Source organism: Phaethon lepturus, unplaced genomic scaffold (assembly GCF_000687285.1).
Source record: "Phaethon lepturus isolate BGI_N335 unplaced genomic scaffold, ASM68728v1 scaffold55303, whole genome shotgun sequence".
In the NCBI taxonomy this organism is placed as follows: domain Eukaryota; kingdom Metazoa; phylum Chordata; class Aves; order Phaethontiformes; family Phaethontidae; genus Phaethon; species Phaethon lepturus.
The window spans coordinates 20,878-33,124 of record NW_010529431.1 but is presented as its reverse complement, the minus strand read 5'-3'; positions in this window follow the sequence as shown (position 1 = coordinate 33,124).

Below are 12,247 nucleotides of genomic sequence, written 5' to 3'. Positions count from 1 at the left end.
TATCCCCCTGAAATTCCTAAGCATGACACAGATCTAGCATAGTTGCTTCTCAAATAGTTCTGGCAACATAAAGCATGTTCACCGACCTTGGCAAGGCCCAACAGGCAGTTGGTTGGCCTGCAGTGGCTGGGACTGCAAGCAGCTGTGGCTGCAGTGCTGAGATGTCTACGCCTGTGCTGAAGGCGAGCTGATGCTGGTACTGCTGAGGGAGAGTCCGAAGTGCAGTGGGGACAGAACTGCTCTCTCACGGAGCAGGTACTACCACTATATACCTTGCACCTGCTGCTGCAAATATACACATCTCTTCCACACGTTCATTTCTAGCTTTATTTCTGCTCCCTAGCCACCTGCTTTACATGGCCAGAACAACTCAGCCCCAACAGTGTGGCCTCCACCCTGCACCCATGTGGGACAGATAGACAATTTATCCTCCCCACCATACACATGTGTGATTACACATAGAAAGAGACAGTTTTTTTCCCATAAAAAACAAGATGTAAAATGTCTTTTTTTTAATATATGGCAATACATCTAATATGTTTCCATCTGCTGTAAATATTCTTAATAGAAAGTCTAAATACTCTATTCCAAAGTTCCTAGACTCATATGTACTGTGAGTACTGTATTCACAACGTATTGTGAACATACCTTGAAGTTGTCATCGTTAAACAGAAATATTACAGCAGTAAATCTTCTCTCGGCTAGATTTAGGAACTATGCCACGCCCTGGAAATCTCCCACTGATATACCTGGTAAAAAAAACATGGTTTGGCAGGGGGATTTCAAACAGTGTCCTTATTATTAGCATGAGTGGATACAGAATAAGCTTTTTCATACATTGACTTATTGCCAATATTTTTTTTTTTCACTTCAGGTGTCTTTCTGCAACTTGGAGATGTTGCAGCATATGCAGTATGGTCACAAGCAGAAGTGAATATAGTGATATAAAAAGCACTGTAAGAGTAGCTTTGATCACAGCATCCACAACCAGCTCCGGCATAATGGCTACTACTTGCAACCAGAGCTCACCGTTCCCAGACCTGGCGAGAGGCAGGACATGAGAAAGGAAGGTACAAGAACTCTGAATAAAGCCATTGAATGGCCCCAGGACAGCTTCATTAGGGCTGGAATCCTTTTTTGTTGATGTTGGCCAGAGATTATGATGATCCTGTCAAAAGCCTATTTTCTGGTTCAGTGATTCAGAAAGACAGCTATTCCCTCTGCTGATTGTCCTGATAATTATAGTTGTCCATAGAACAATTCATTTCCAGCAGCTGAATGGCATCGGCAAGAACATTTGGTGGCTGCGCTGCGGTGCAGGAGGCCTGAGCGCCCTTTGCTGCACATGTGCCATTGGTTGCCTGCCTTTATTCCAGGTCTCTCATAACTGCCTCAAGAGCGTGGTGTCTGGGCTGAAAATTTGGTCAGGGGGAACAAGAAAATAACCTGTATTTAATGGAGGACTGACACTGGCAATAGCCTGTGTGTGGGGTTGTCAGATACAGTTATTGCTGTCAAAGCCCACGGCACTGTCTTGCAGAAGGAATCCTGTTTCGTTTGGAGAGCAACTGCACACCAGCGAACTAAATTTCCTAGTGGTTTCAGGAGTGAAAGAGAAATACTGCTGAGGTCAAGAGACCTGCATGAATCACCTTGCTTACTTCTGCTGCCTACCTGTTTCTGTTCACCTATGGGTTATTCTCACAGGTTTCTGTGGCTGACAGCTGATGGGAGAGGCAGGGACCTGTGTATCTCTACAATAATGCAATCTCTTTAGTGTTCGCTAAGCAGTGTGAGTGATGCTAAAATTAAGGAGGAAACACAGTACCTAGAGGGACAAGGCAGCATCTGACCAAATTATTAGCCTTGCTTCTGCATTAAGAAAACTTTTCTAGATCTCTCCAACGCAAAATATAGCCCCTCCGCTGTGATTAGGTAATGCCTTCCAGATTTTATCTTGAAGTATGTGGAAACAAGTTTTGCCCAATCTTAGCAGCATAAACCAAGAAAAACTTCCACTCCTAGCAATGAAGAGATTATACATTTATATGGGGGTGACCAGGAGTGGAACTCAGTGCTTTTTGTCCCTTTGAGATTAGAGTATTGTTTGCCATTCCTACCCAGCAAAAAGTAAAGAGCAAAATCCAATTACCGTTTTTTCTAACTCAAACACTGCTCAAGGCTTCTCTCGAGACAGTGGTTGAATTCAGGCTGCTCTCTGAACTTAATTCTGCTCTTATAATTGCAACATCCCTTTAAGATTTTTTGCCATTTATTTATTTATTGCCATTTTATTTATTTATTATGAATCACAAAGTGTTATAAACTTACTGCATTTTGACAAAACAGAATTCCCTTCCTTTTACTTCTTTTTAATCCTTGTTTCCTTTTCCCTTCCCCTTCCAGCAGGAAGGGAGGATTAAAATAGCAAATTGCTCTTTTTATCAGAAGCTGACAAAAGACATAAAAGTTAGCCTTCAAAAGCCAATGTGACCACATAAATGGTTAAGGTTGCTTGAGGATAAACATCAGAAACAATGCTTGCCTGGCACTAGTGGCAAAATTATACCTCCTCCTGAGATTATATTATTCATGTAACATTAATGTAACGTGAAGGCACTCTGTCAGGTCCACAAAGCATGCATTGGTTCGGTTTCCAGCTCTATTAAGAGATGTTTGATTGAGGATTTTGTTTTCAACCACTCAAGTCACATTACAGAAAAGGCACAGCCAAAACCAGCTTTCCCCAGTGATCCCATATAGCTGAAAGAATTGTGATCTCTCCACCAGGTGAAAACCATTACAGCCTTTAGAGCACCAGCCAGGATTGTCTGGATGCTGGTTAACCTGAGGATGTCAGCTGAACTAATGACCCAAGCCCTGTGAAGTGAAGCCCTCTCTTTCAGCCCTTGATGGCAGTGTTTTGTGAGAGGACACAATGCAGGATGATGTTCTCAGGAGAGGAAGCAAGGAGATCTCCAGGTAGCATCAACTATCAGACAAGCTGATATTCCCACCTAGGCCCAATCTACCCACCAGCACTTGCTACAGTAGGAAATGAGAAAGAGAAATGTTCTGTTTCCCATAGGAGACACAGAGATGAAAAAAAGATATAGCTACAATGCTATGGAAAGAGGCAAGAGGAGCATCACTCATACACAGAATCCAGCCTGGCTCCTTCCTGGTGTACAAGAGCTACTTGAAATACTACCCTGAGCATGGTTTGGAGACATTAGATGTGTCGCCAAGTTTTCTCCTGATCTATTCCCCACAGAACTTCTCAGCTCCCTCTTAAAGCTACCATGATCCCTCCTCCACCTCTGCTTAGAGCAGATCATCAAACGACCACATGCAAAGTCCTGCCAGCTGTCCTCTTTGCCCAACTTCCCAATGATCCCAGTGTTTAATAGAGAAGTTATACCCCTTTTTGAACACATTCTGAATTACGTTTCATGCAAAACCCAGTAAGTCCATGCTATATTAGCTGGCCTGCCATTATGGGGCAAATAACTTAGGAAAGAAAATTTTAAAAAATGGGAATTATGCAGAATTTCACTACTCTTTAAATATTTCAACCACATTTTGATGGGAGACCCACAATGAACCAATGTCTGCCATGCTTTGTCACTAAACACTTGACAACCTATATGGTGTACAGAAAAGCACATGGGTACCACGTGTTATAAATGACACATCAGAACAGTTTGGATATGAACATACACTTTAAAGGACCCAACTACAAGCAATGATAAATATTTTTTCTTGGCCCTTAATCTTACCTGTTGAGTGTTGACAGCACTTCAGCACTTTTCAGAAAGAAATACATGCAACTGGAAAAGCTGTGGATTAGTGTTGTTTCAGATTCAGGCTGGCCTATTCCCTGTCTAGCCCTAATCTTTCTTTCTACTTAATGATACCATTAGGATGCCAAAGATAATTTGGAACCTGGCAGCCCACTTATTAAGTGGGACTTTACAACGGGAGAGCATTACACTGCTGGACAGACAGCTGCGCTGGCTGCCTGGAAGTCTCCTGGGAAAATTCAAAGCTTTCAAGGCTCTAATTGTTTTGGAACTGGGTTATTTTGTCAGTAGAATTGGCACTCAACTTTGAGAAGCCTTGATATAGAAGATAAGTGGATGGCAAGGGCACTTGGGTACTCAGGTCTGTTTCTCCCCAGATGGAACTCCCAGATGTGTTATGAAAGCCCATTTTCCTGTCTGACAACTGGGAGAGGGAAGGTTAGGAGAAGCTCTTTGCAGTATAATTAGTTTAGGTGCTGAGTGCAGTAGCATCAGCTGGTAGAATATCTAGATGATGAAATCCATTATTTTGAGCATCATTGTAAATTAGCAAGACTATTCAATCCTTGGAAAGACATTTCTGGTGTTTGTCTTGTAAAACATACCTAGATAAAATATACTCTTGGAAGTTACTCTGTGAGGGCTCAATAACAGAACACTAAATAGTTTAAATTTGAATTCAGACTATTATGACAAGACAAACCATGGAGCACACTGCTATGTTTTTCCCTTTAAACAAATAAGTTACTATACCTTTAACTCATTCTCTTATCTAAGGATAAAACTACCATTTTCCATACAAGGAAGGTTGCCTTACAGGCCAAAGTATGGACAAAGTGCTGGTTCAAAGAAAGAGATGCACTTGCTTGAACTAGCAGGCACCAAGACAAGTGGACTGATGCCCCAAAGAAGGGCTCAGACCTATGCATACTGCAGTGGGAGCAGAAAGTATTAACGTTCATTCTTGACCTGTCACCTGGTTCTCTCTTTCACCCTGAAGGCTGCAGTCTCAGTGCATTTCAGCTTTCTGCAGGGATGTGTTGGCTAACCTTACCTGCACTGGCTAGCAGGGCAGAGTCATTTTTTTCTGTCTGCGCTCTGTTTCACTGAATGGATCTATAGGAACATCTCAAAGAAGACAATAACTCTTCATGGCACATACAGCAGTATCACCTGAGTACTACAAGTTCTACAAAGTTATTCCTACCACAGCAGTTGAAGGAAAGGCCAGAGCCCAGTACTGTCTTCAAAAGTATGCAAGATATGCCTTCGTAAACTAAAGGAATCAGGTAAATACAGCTCAAAACCACAGTTAAACCACAAGGCTTATGATTTCCAAGGTGACTATCTCCTTCAAACAACATTGAGGACTCACTTGATGATAGAGGTAGTATTCATAATCTAAAATCTCATCTTAAAGCACATGGCTTCCTTTTTTAAATTGTTATTAGTTTTAATATAGTCACATCTCTCAGAACACCAATTTTGTGCCCATAAGTAAAATATGATGTACTTATTCATTAAAGAGAAGCACACCCCTTTATCTCCTTGTGGTAAGGAAATGTGGGCTAATCCATCACAAGATAGGACTGTGCATTCCAGCTGATGAAAAGGACTAATGGAAGGGACTGGGGAATGCACTTCAAAATACAGAGCTACTCTAAACATCTCTGTGGATTATCTGCAGTGGTACGATTTGCCTAGGAAATATAATTCTCTAAGGAAAAGCAGAGGCTTTGAATAAGTGAAATAATATGTGCAGGCCCTGCCTGCCTACAGAAATCTTCCTGGTGTAACTCCAGCAGGATTCTACAGACCTGAGGGTAAAGCCCTGTCCACACACTTTAATTTGGTATCAGGGTGACTAAATTATCAATGTTTATGTAAATGCATTCCCAGACTACATAACTAGTCACTAGCTATCCACATCCAGATGGCCAAACAACCTTTTACATCAGTCTAATGGGAAGGACTTCAAATCACACTGAACATAAAAGGAAAGTGAAGAACAAAACTCAAGAAGCAGTTCCCAGTGCCTTTTTGCACCTTAACTGAGAAAGATTCATCCACACAACTCTGTCCTTGCTGACTGTGCAGTATATGTAGTGTGGCAGAGAATGTGATAATGCTTTAATTCCTTCCATCCATAGGGACATGACACAAAAAAGATGGTCTTTTCTGGTACTGGAAACCCACAGTGGCCTCTGAGTCAGAGACCTCATACTCTAGAAAAGAGATTTGAAACTGAAGAGGAAAAACATCAGTGTCAGCCCCAAAGTCTCCTTATATAGGAATTCCGTATGCATTTCTAATCACACACACTCGTATTGCTGTTTTTTGCTAAACTCATGCAAGATGTTCCTATCCCTATCATCATGAATTACAATCTCACGGTTTTAGCTTCTGTGAAGTCAGTATGGGACAACTGTTTTTGCTCACCAAGTTCCATCATGATTGTCATATTCATGCACGGTCCCGAGCCTCTCAATATGCTGGGTCCAAAGAAACGGGTCTTTTAAACCCAATCAAACCATGAACTCAATGAGGTCTTCACTGTTTAGTGAAGATCTTGAGGTAATCTAGCTCATGACAAAACATTCTTTACAGGTACCTCCAAAGTACAGAGACAGAAGAGCTATCTGAAATACCCTGAAAGGGATACCCATTCACAAACCAGGATGCAAACTGTGAAATCCCAACTCCATCTCCTACAGAGAAGGAGGAACAAAGGAAGAGCTGAATCCTAGTCTGAAAGTACTGGAATCCTTGGTATATTTTTCCAGCCCTATGTCATTCTGGGGTGTTTTTGATTTTATATTTACCAAATAGCTTTCATGAATTACTTGAAGTGGGAGATGGTTTCATAAGGATTATTGCTCCACTCCAACTAGTTCTGTGATCATTGTATCTGAATGGAGTCCAAGGGTATAGTAAACTGCATGCAGAAACATGCAAGGATTCAGAATACCTGAGATTAAAGAACAGAGGAATTTCGGTTTGTCAGTTTGGCCCTTCAGCAACTGAGACTGCCACTTCTACAGGCCATAGCACTCCTAGTAAAAACCAAGTAACACAAAGTGTCAAAAATATCTTTGCAAGCTTTGACGTGAAAGAGTAAAAAGCTCAAGAGAAGTTGCTTCCATGAGAACTCCTACAGTTCAGCGCTTGCTGTATAGACTAGGGGGGGCAAACAAAGTAATCTCAACTGAACCAGCTTTTACCAAGATTTGTTTTTCAGGTTTTGTTTAATTGCATATACAGGCAACTGAATCACTCAAAAATATCATAATTTTGTCATATTTGTTCTCTTTTTGTGCACGTGCTGATTTTGGGGGTTGTTGGGTTTTTTTTTGGCTAGTAATTGTTTACAAAAACTGTTATGATAATTTACATTTCTCATCTCACTGTTTCTAAGTGCCTTAATGAAAACTAGTTATATGGCAGATTTCCAGGAAGGTAATCTGTGAGAGCCTTGTTTATTTTCTCCTTTACCTTCTGCTTCCACTTCTGCTTCCATTTCCCCTTTCCTTCCTTTTTTCCTGAAAACTACTATGGCCAGAAAAGGGGGCAGAGGAGCTGAATATCAGAAATATATATGATGTCACCTCACATCAGAAAGATTCAAGAGTGACTGTGTGAGCACTTTTGCTACGCAGCCAGCAAGGTTCTGTGCTTAACAGAGGGGCTTAACTGCCAAGGGAGAAGGACAGGGAAGAACTTAGGCTAGTTTTTTTGGCCCTACTACCTGAATAATGATCAGCATTATGGAAACACCACATTGCTGGTTTTGGATGTCCAAATGAGCAATCCTGTCATGTTTGCATCATCAAGGCTATGAAATACTATGCTGTAGATATGCCTTCTAGAGCAAAGCCTAGCTTTCTTACTGACAAGCCATGATTTGGCTCAAACTGACTTTGGAACATGTCTGCACTTGGGACAAAACACAGCTGTTTTGTTAACTAGCAATTTCTACTTTCAGGGACCTTTAACCCAGAACACTATTGGGAGCAGTTATCATACACTTCCAAGAAAACTTAAGAGCAAACGAAATGTCTCCTTCAGAGAAAATACTTATTAAAGCAAACCAGTATTAAAACATAGCAGACATTGAATAATTCCTGTTCTGGACCACCTCTAGCTGCCTTTAAGTGGCTCACCACAACCGTGTAACATTGACTAATGAGATATAAACTTCTTCACCTTTTATCTTTGTAGCCACCTGCTTGTAGAGTCATTTGCACTCATCAAAGCAATCTCTTAATAGGAAAAGTAACCCAGAGCATCAAAAAGCTGTCTAAAAATCGCACTATCCAGATGACTGTACAGGCAACAGAGCTGTTTTTTCAGATATGCTCAGCGCACCAAGCTGAAACCCTGAGATGCTGTCATGGTGTAAGGAACATCCCTCCAGCTTGTGGTGGATGGCATTTAGCTCTCTCCTGCCTCAGGAATCGTGGAAAAATGTAGACCTTGCCCTTGGTTCCCTTTCTTCCTCTCACCTACAGCCTCCCCCCTGCCCCAAGCCAAGCAGATTTCAAACATGAAACACTAAAAATACCCTGATTCTGAAGTCCATCCTTAAGTCAGCAAAGTCTGCACTGCTTAACCTTATAGACATGGTCTCAAACAGTATAAGAACCAGATGGGTCTTGCTTTTGTTAGAAAAATGTAACAATGCTGTTTTTAATAATGGCTTTATTTTTCTTCAGCCATTGGCAAGATTTGACAGGCAGAATAGTCAGCATTCCACAATTTCTGCCCACAAGCAAGCGTCAGATGGTTCCGAGATGACTTGCTTCTCTATGCTGCAGGAGTTTTCTAATGAGAAGCCAAACTTCTGAGAAGTGGAGGTGCTGCAGTGCTAAAAGACCTTGGAGAGGAATCCTGTAAAACTAAGTGGAAGTGGAATTAAATCAGACTGTATTGGAAATGCAGCAACTTACAGCAATGACCATAGTAATGAGTTCCTTTCTGTAGACTGTTTCAAACAAATTGTGAAAAACTTAAACATACTAAGTTTTTCCATAGCTTCATCCCATGGCTGATATCTTTAGATGTTTTTCAGTCAAATTCAGTAGTCTCAGATCAAGCAGTATGTCTTTACAAGCATTTACAAACATTGCTGAGGCATGTTTCTGTCTGCTTTTTTTGACACAAGCTGCATGAATTTTCTGCTAGAAATAAAAATATTGCCTGCATTCAGTGATTAGCTGGGACGGAGGAGAAAGGAGGAAGGAATCAGATAAATGCACTTCAACAATGAGAAACCACTAGAAAAAAAAAGTATAGTAATCCAAACCAAATGTGGGGAAAAAAATAGAGACACATAAATATGATCATTCCAATATCTATTTGGTTTTCACCATTCAGATTTTTTTTAATGATGAAAATTCAAATACATTTATCGTCCCTGGAAACATTCCAGGTCAGGTTGGATGGGGCTCTGAGCAACCCAATCTAGTTGAAGACGTTCCTGCTCAGTGCAGGAGCATTGGACTAGATGACTTTAAAAGGTCCAACCCAAATTATTCTATGATTCTATGATAAAAAGAGACCATTTTTCTAACCAGAGACACAGATCTCAAAACAGTTTAACTTCTGCCCCATGCCATGCTACCTTTGACCATGAAGGCCTGTTGCTATTCCTTTCTCCTCTTCTTTTGGAGTTTCCTGGATAATTTACCCTTTCCTTTTCCCCTTTTTCTTTCCCCATTTTTCTCCTTTCTGCTACTCTTCTTCCCTTTTAGTTTCATTTGCACACTCATACCCCCTACTTGTGATCAGCTGCCTGGTCAGAGGGTTCATCTGCAGCAGTGTTTCAGTTCACACTGGGAATGCTCTCCTAAAATAATTCACCAGATCATGCATCCCCCTTCACTGTGATCTGGCTCACCTACTGGACTAAATAAAATGGATTGCTTCCCATGAAACTGAATGGGAAGAGGCACTCCAGCAGCTGGTGAGCAGTCAGTGTATGGGATGGAACTAAAGCTCATCTGAAATGAAACTCCTGAAACGTGTACAGTATGGACTTCAGGTCCTCAGCACCAATTATTTTGCTGTATGAAACCACTCCAGCAACATTTCACCAAGTGCTAACATGATGTAACAGAACAGGAGGCTTGCATCTGAGTGACCATGCACCCACTAAAGCTTTCTGTCTCCTGTGAATGCATCAGCTGGTTTTCATCTCAGTGCTATGGTTGTCACATGCAGCTTTGACATTCTTAGCCTCCCTTTGCACCTTTCGACCATTAGGCTCCTCAGCACACCATTGATGGTCTCTCACTGCTCTGCCATCCCCAGCATCCTTTCGTTCTTGGTCCTCCCCTTCCAAGAAGGCTTTGGCTCGTTTTCCCTGACCTCCATAGATGGTTCTTTGTTTTTTTACCTTCCCACTTGGGAAGAATTTCATGCCTAACCACTCCGAGTCCTCCTCCTTCCACCCAAATCCTTTGTTTGCACTGGAGTAAATGCTGCCTTTTCAGCACAGCCATAACCACGCATTTTGCCTTTGCTGTCTCATTCTGCTGTTCTTCCCAGCTTCTTCCTCAAAATATTCTGTGAATTCTCTTTGCAAACAAGAGAGCATTTGAAATCCCACCGGCTGCTCCTCGATTGGTTCGGTCACAGGCTCCACTGACTGCCGCAAAGCTGTTTCCAGCGGCTGCCCACAGAGAGACGGGAGGTCTCTGTGCATGGAGCAGGGCACCCAAAGCCTGCTCTTCACAGCCCAAAGAATTGATCTCTCATCACATGGCAGAATAACACTGGCTTGTCTTTCAGAAAAGAAGTAGCCCTGTTTGGGTTTAGAAGCAAAAATGTTTTCAGTCTCTGCACAATCAGGCTCTTTGGAGTTCAGACAAATGGCCTCAAGTGAAAAAGACTTAATTCTTCCCCATTTTTAAACTGTTGCAAGGCCATGGGGAGATTCCCCCCTCCATAGGAAAACCTCTCTGTCCTTCACTGAGCTGTAGAGCCAAAAGGCAGAATTTGAATAACAGTAGCTAGTGGGAGGTGATCTGGGTTCCCGTCCTGCTCCTCTTCCTCGGGTAAGCCACATTTGAGCTGGGGCTCAAACTGTTGCCTCTTGGATTCTTTTTCCAGTCTCCTGCAAAATAACTTAATCTCTCTTCCTCCGTGCCAGACTTGGGCATCTTTTTTTTTTTTTTTTAAGCCAATTTCATAGTCTTGGAACCAAGAGCAGGCGCGGGAAGCTCCACAAACAGCTGAGACCACCAGCAGCACCCACCTCCTTGCACAGATGGGGACTGGCCTGCAGCTTTCAGAAACAGGGCTGAACTTCTGTTAGGAAACTGTTGCTATCAGGTTTCTCTCTGCTTGCAGCCTGTGGCTTCAGCATTGCTCTGGTAGCTCCTGGTTGCCCAAGGTTAGCCTCAAAATTGCTTCAACTTCCAAATATAAGCCTTTGTAGAAGGGTCATGCCTAATCCAACACACATACCTCTTGGCATTTATCCCAATGCATTGTGTCATTAGTAAGCATCAGAAATTAACAAAAACAATGGGATTAAAAAATGAAAGTTTTTAGCAAAATGAAAGGCACCTCTGGTATTCAGTTTGTGAATTTGCACTCTTAAACAAAATTGCCATCAGAGAAAGCATAACAAAGCCACATAAAATGCTGGAACATTTAATGCAGCCTCCACCAACACAACCATCTGCTCAGGCATATGATTTCACAGTTTTTTATATGTACACACTCTTGATCAATGAAATTCCATAATCAAAAAACTAGATATACTCCGACACTAATGTGTAAAGCTAGTCCTATAGATTTGGCTTCCTTTTTCTGTAATAAGCACATTTACAAGCTGACACTTCTCTGGAACTAATTAAAGACATGCCATTGTCACCACATCCATAACACCAGTCAAACAGACAGGTATTTCTTTTCACATGTGGCAGAGTGGTAGGTTTGTTCACAAATGGACAAAGAAAACTCTTGAAATATGCCAACATGGGAATGAAAACTGGGTAGTTAATTTGAAAAGAGGTATTTCAGAAGTTAATGGAGTTTATTAGCTACAATTTTTTAATGATAATTTTTTTCTTAAATACATTATTACAAAGGTTACTGGAATGCTTTATTATATTTTTGTCTCATCTTCACAGTTTACATTTTATTTGTATATGTTTTATATCTATGTGAAAATTTTGCCTGAAATACATATAGCTGTACATGCAGCTGAGATAGATGCTCCAGTCATGTGGGCTGCAACAATCCTAAAAAACATTTGAAAATATAGCTACCTTTTTGTGGAGAACTCGAGGGATGGTGAAAGGGTCTAAAGTACAATTCACATTTTACGGAGCCATCATGGCAACTACCAGCTGGCATCAAAGAGCAACTTTATTTGATGGAGTCACAGGAGATCCAACATCCGTAAGTGCACTGCAGTCAAGACACACTAGCACTGT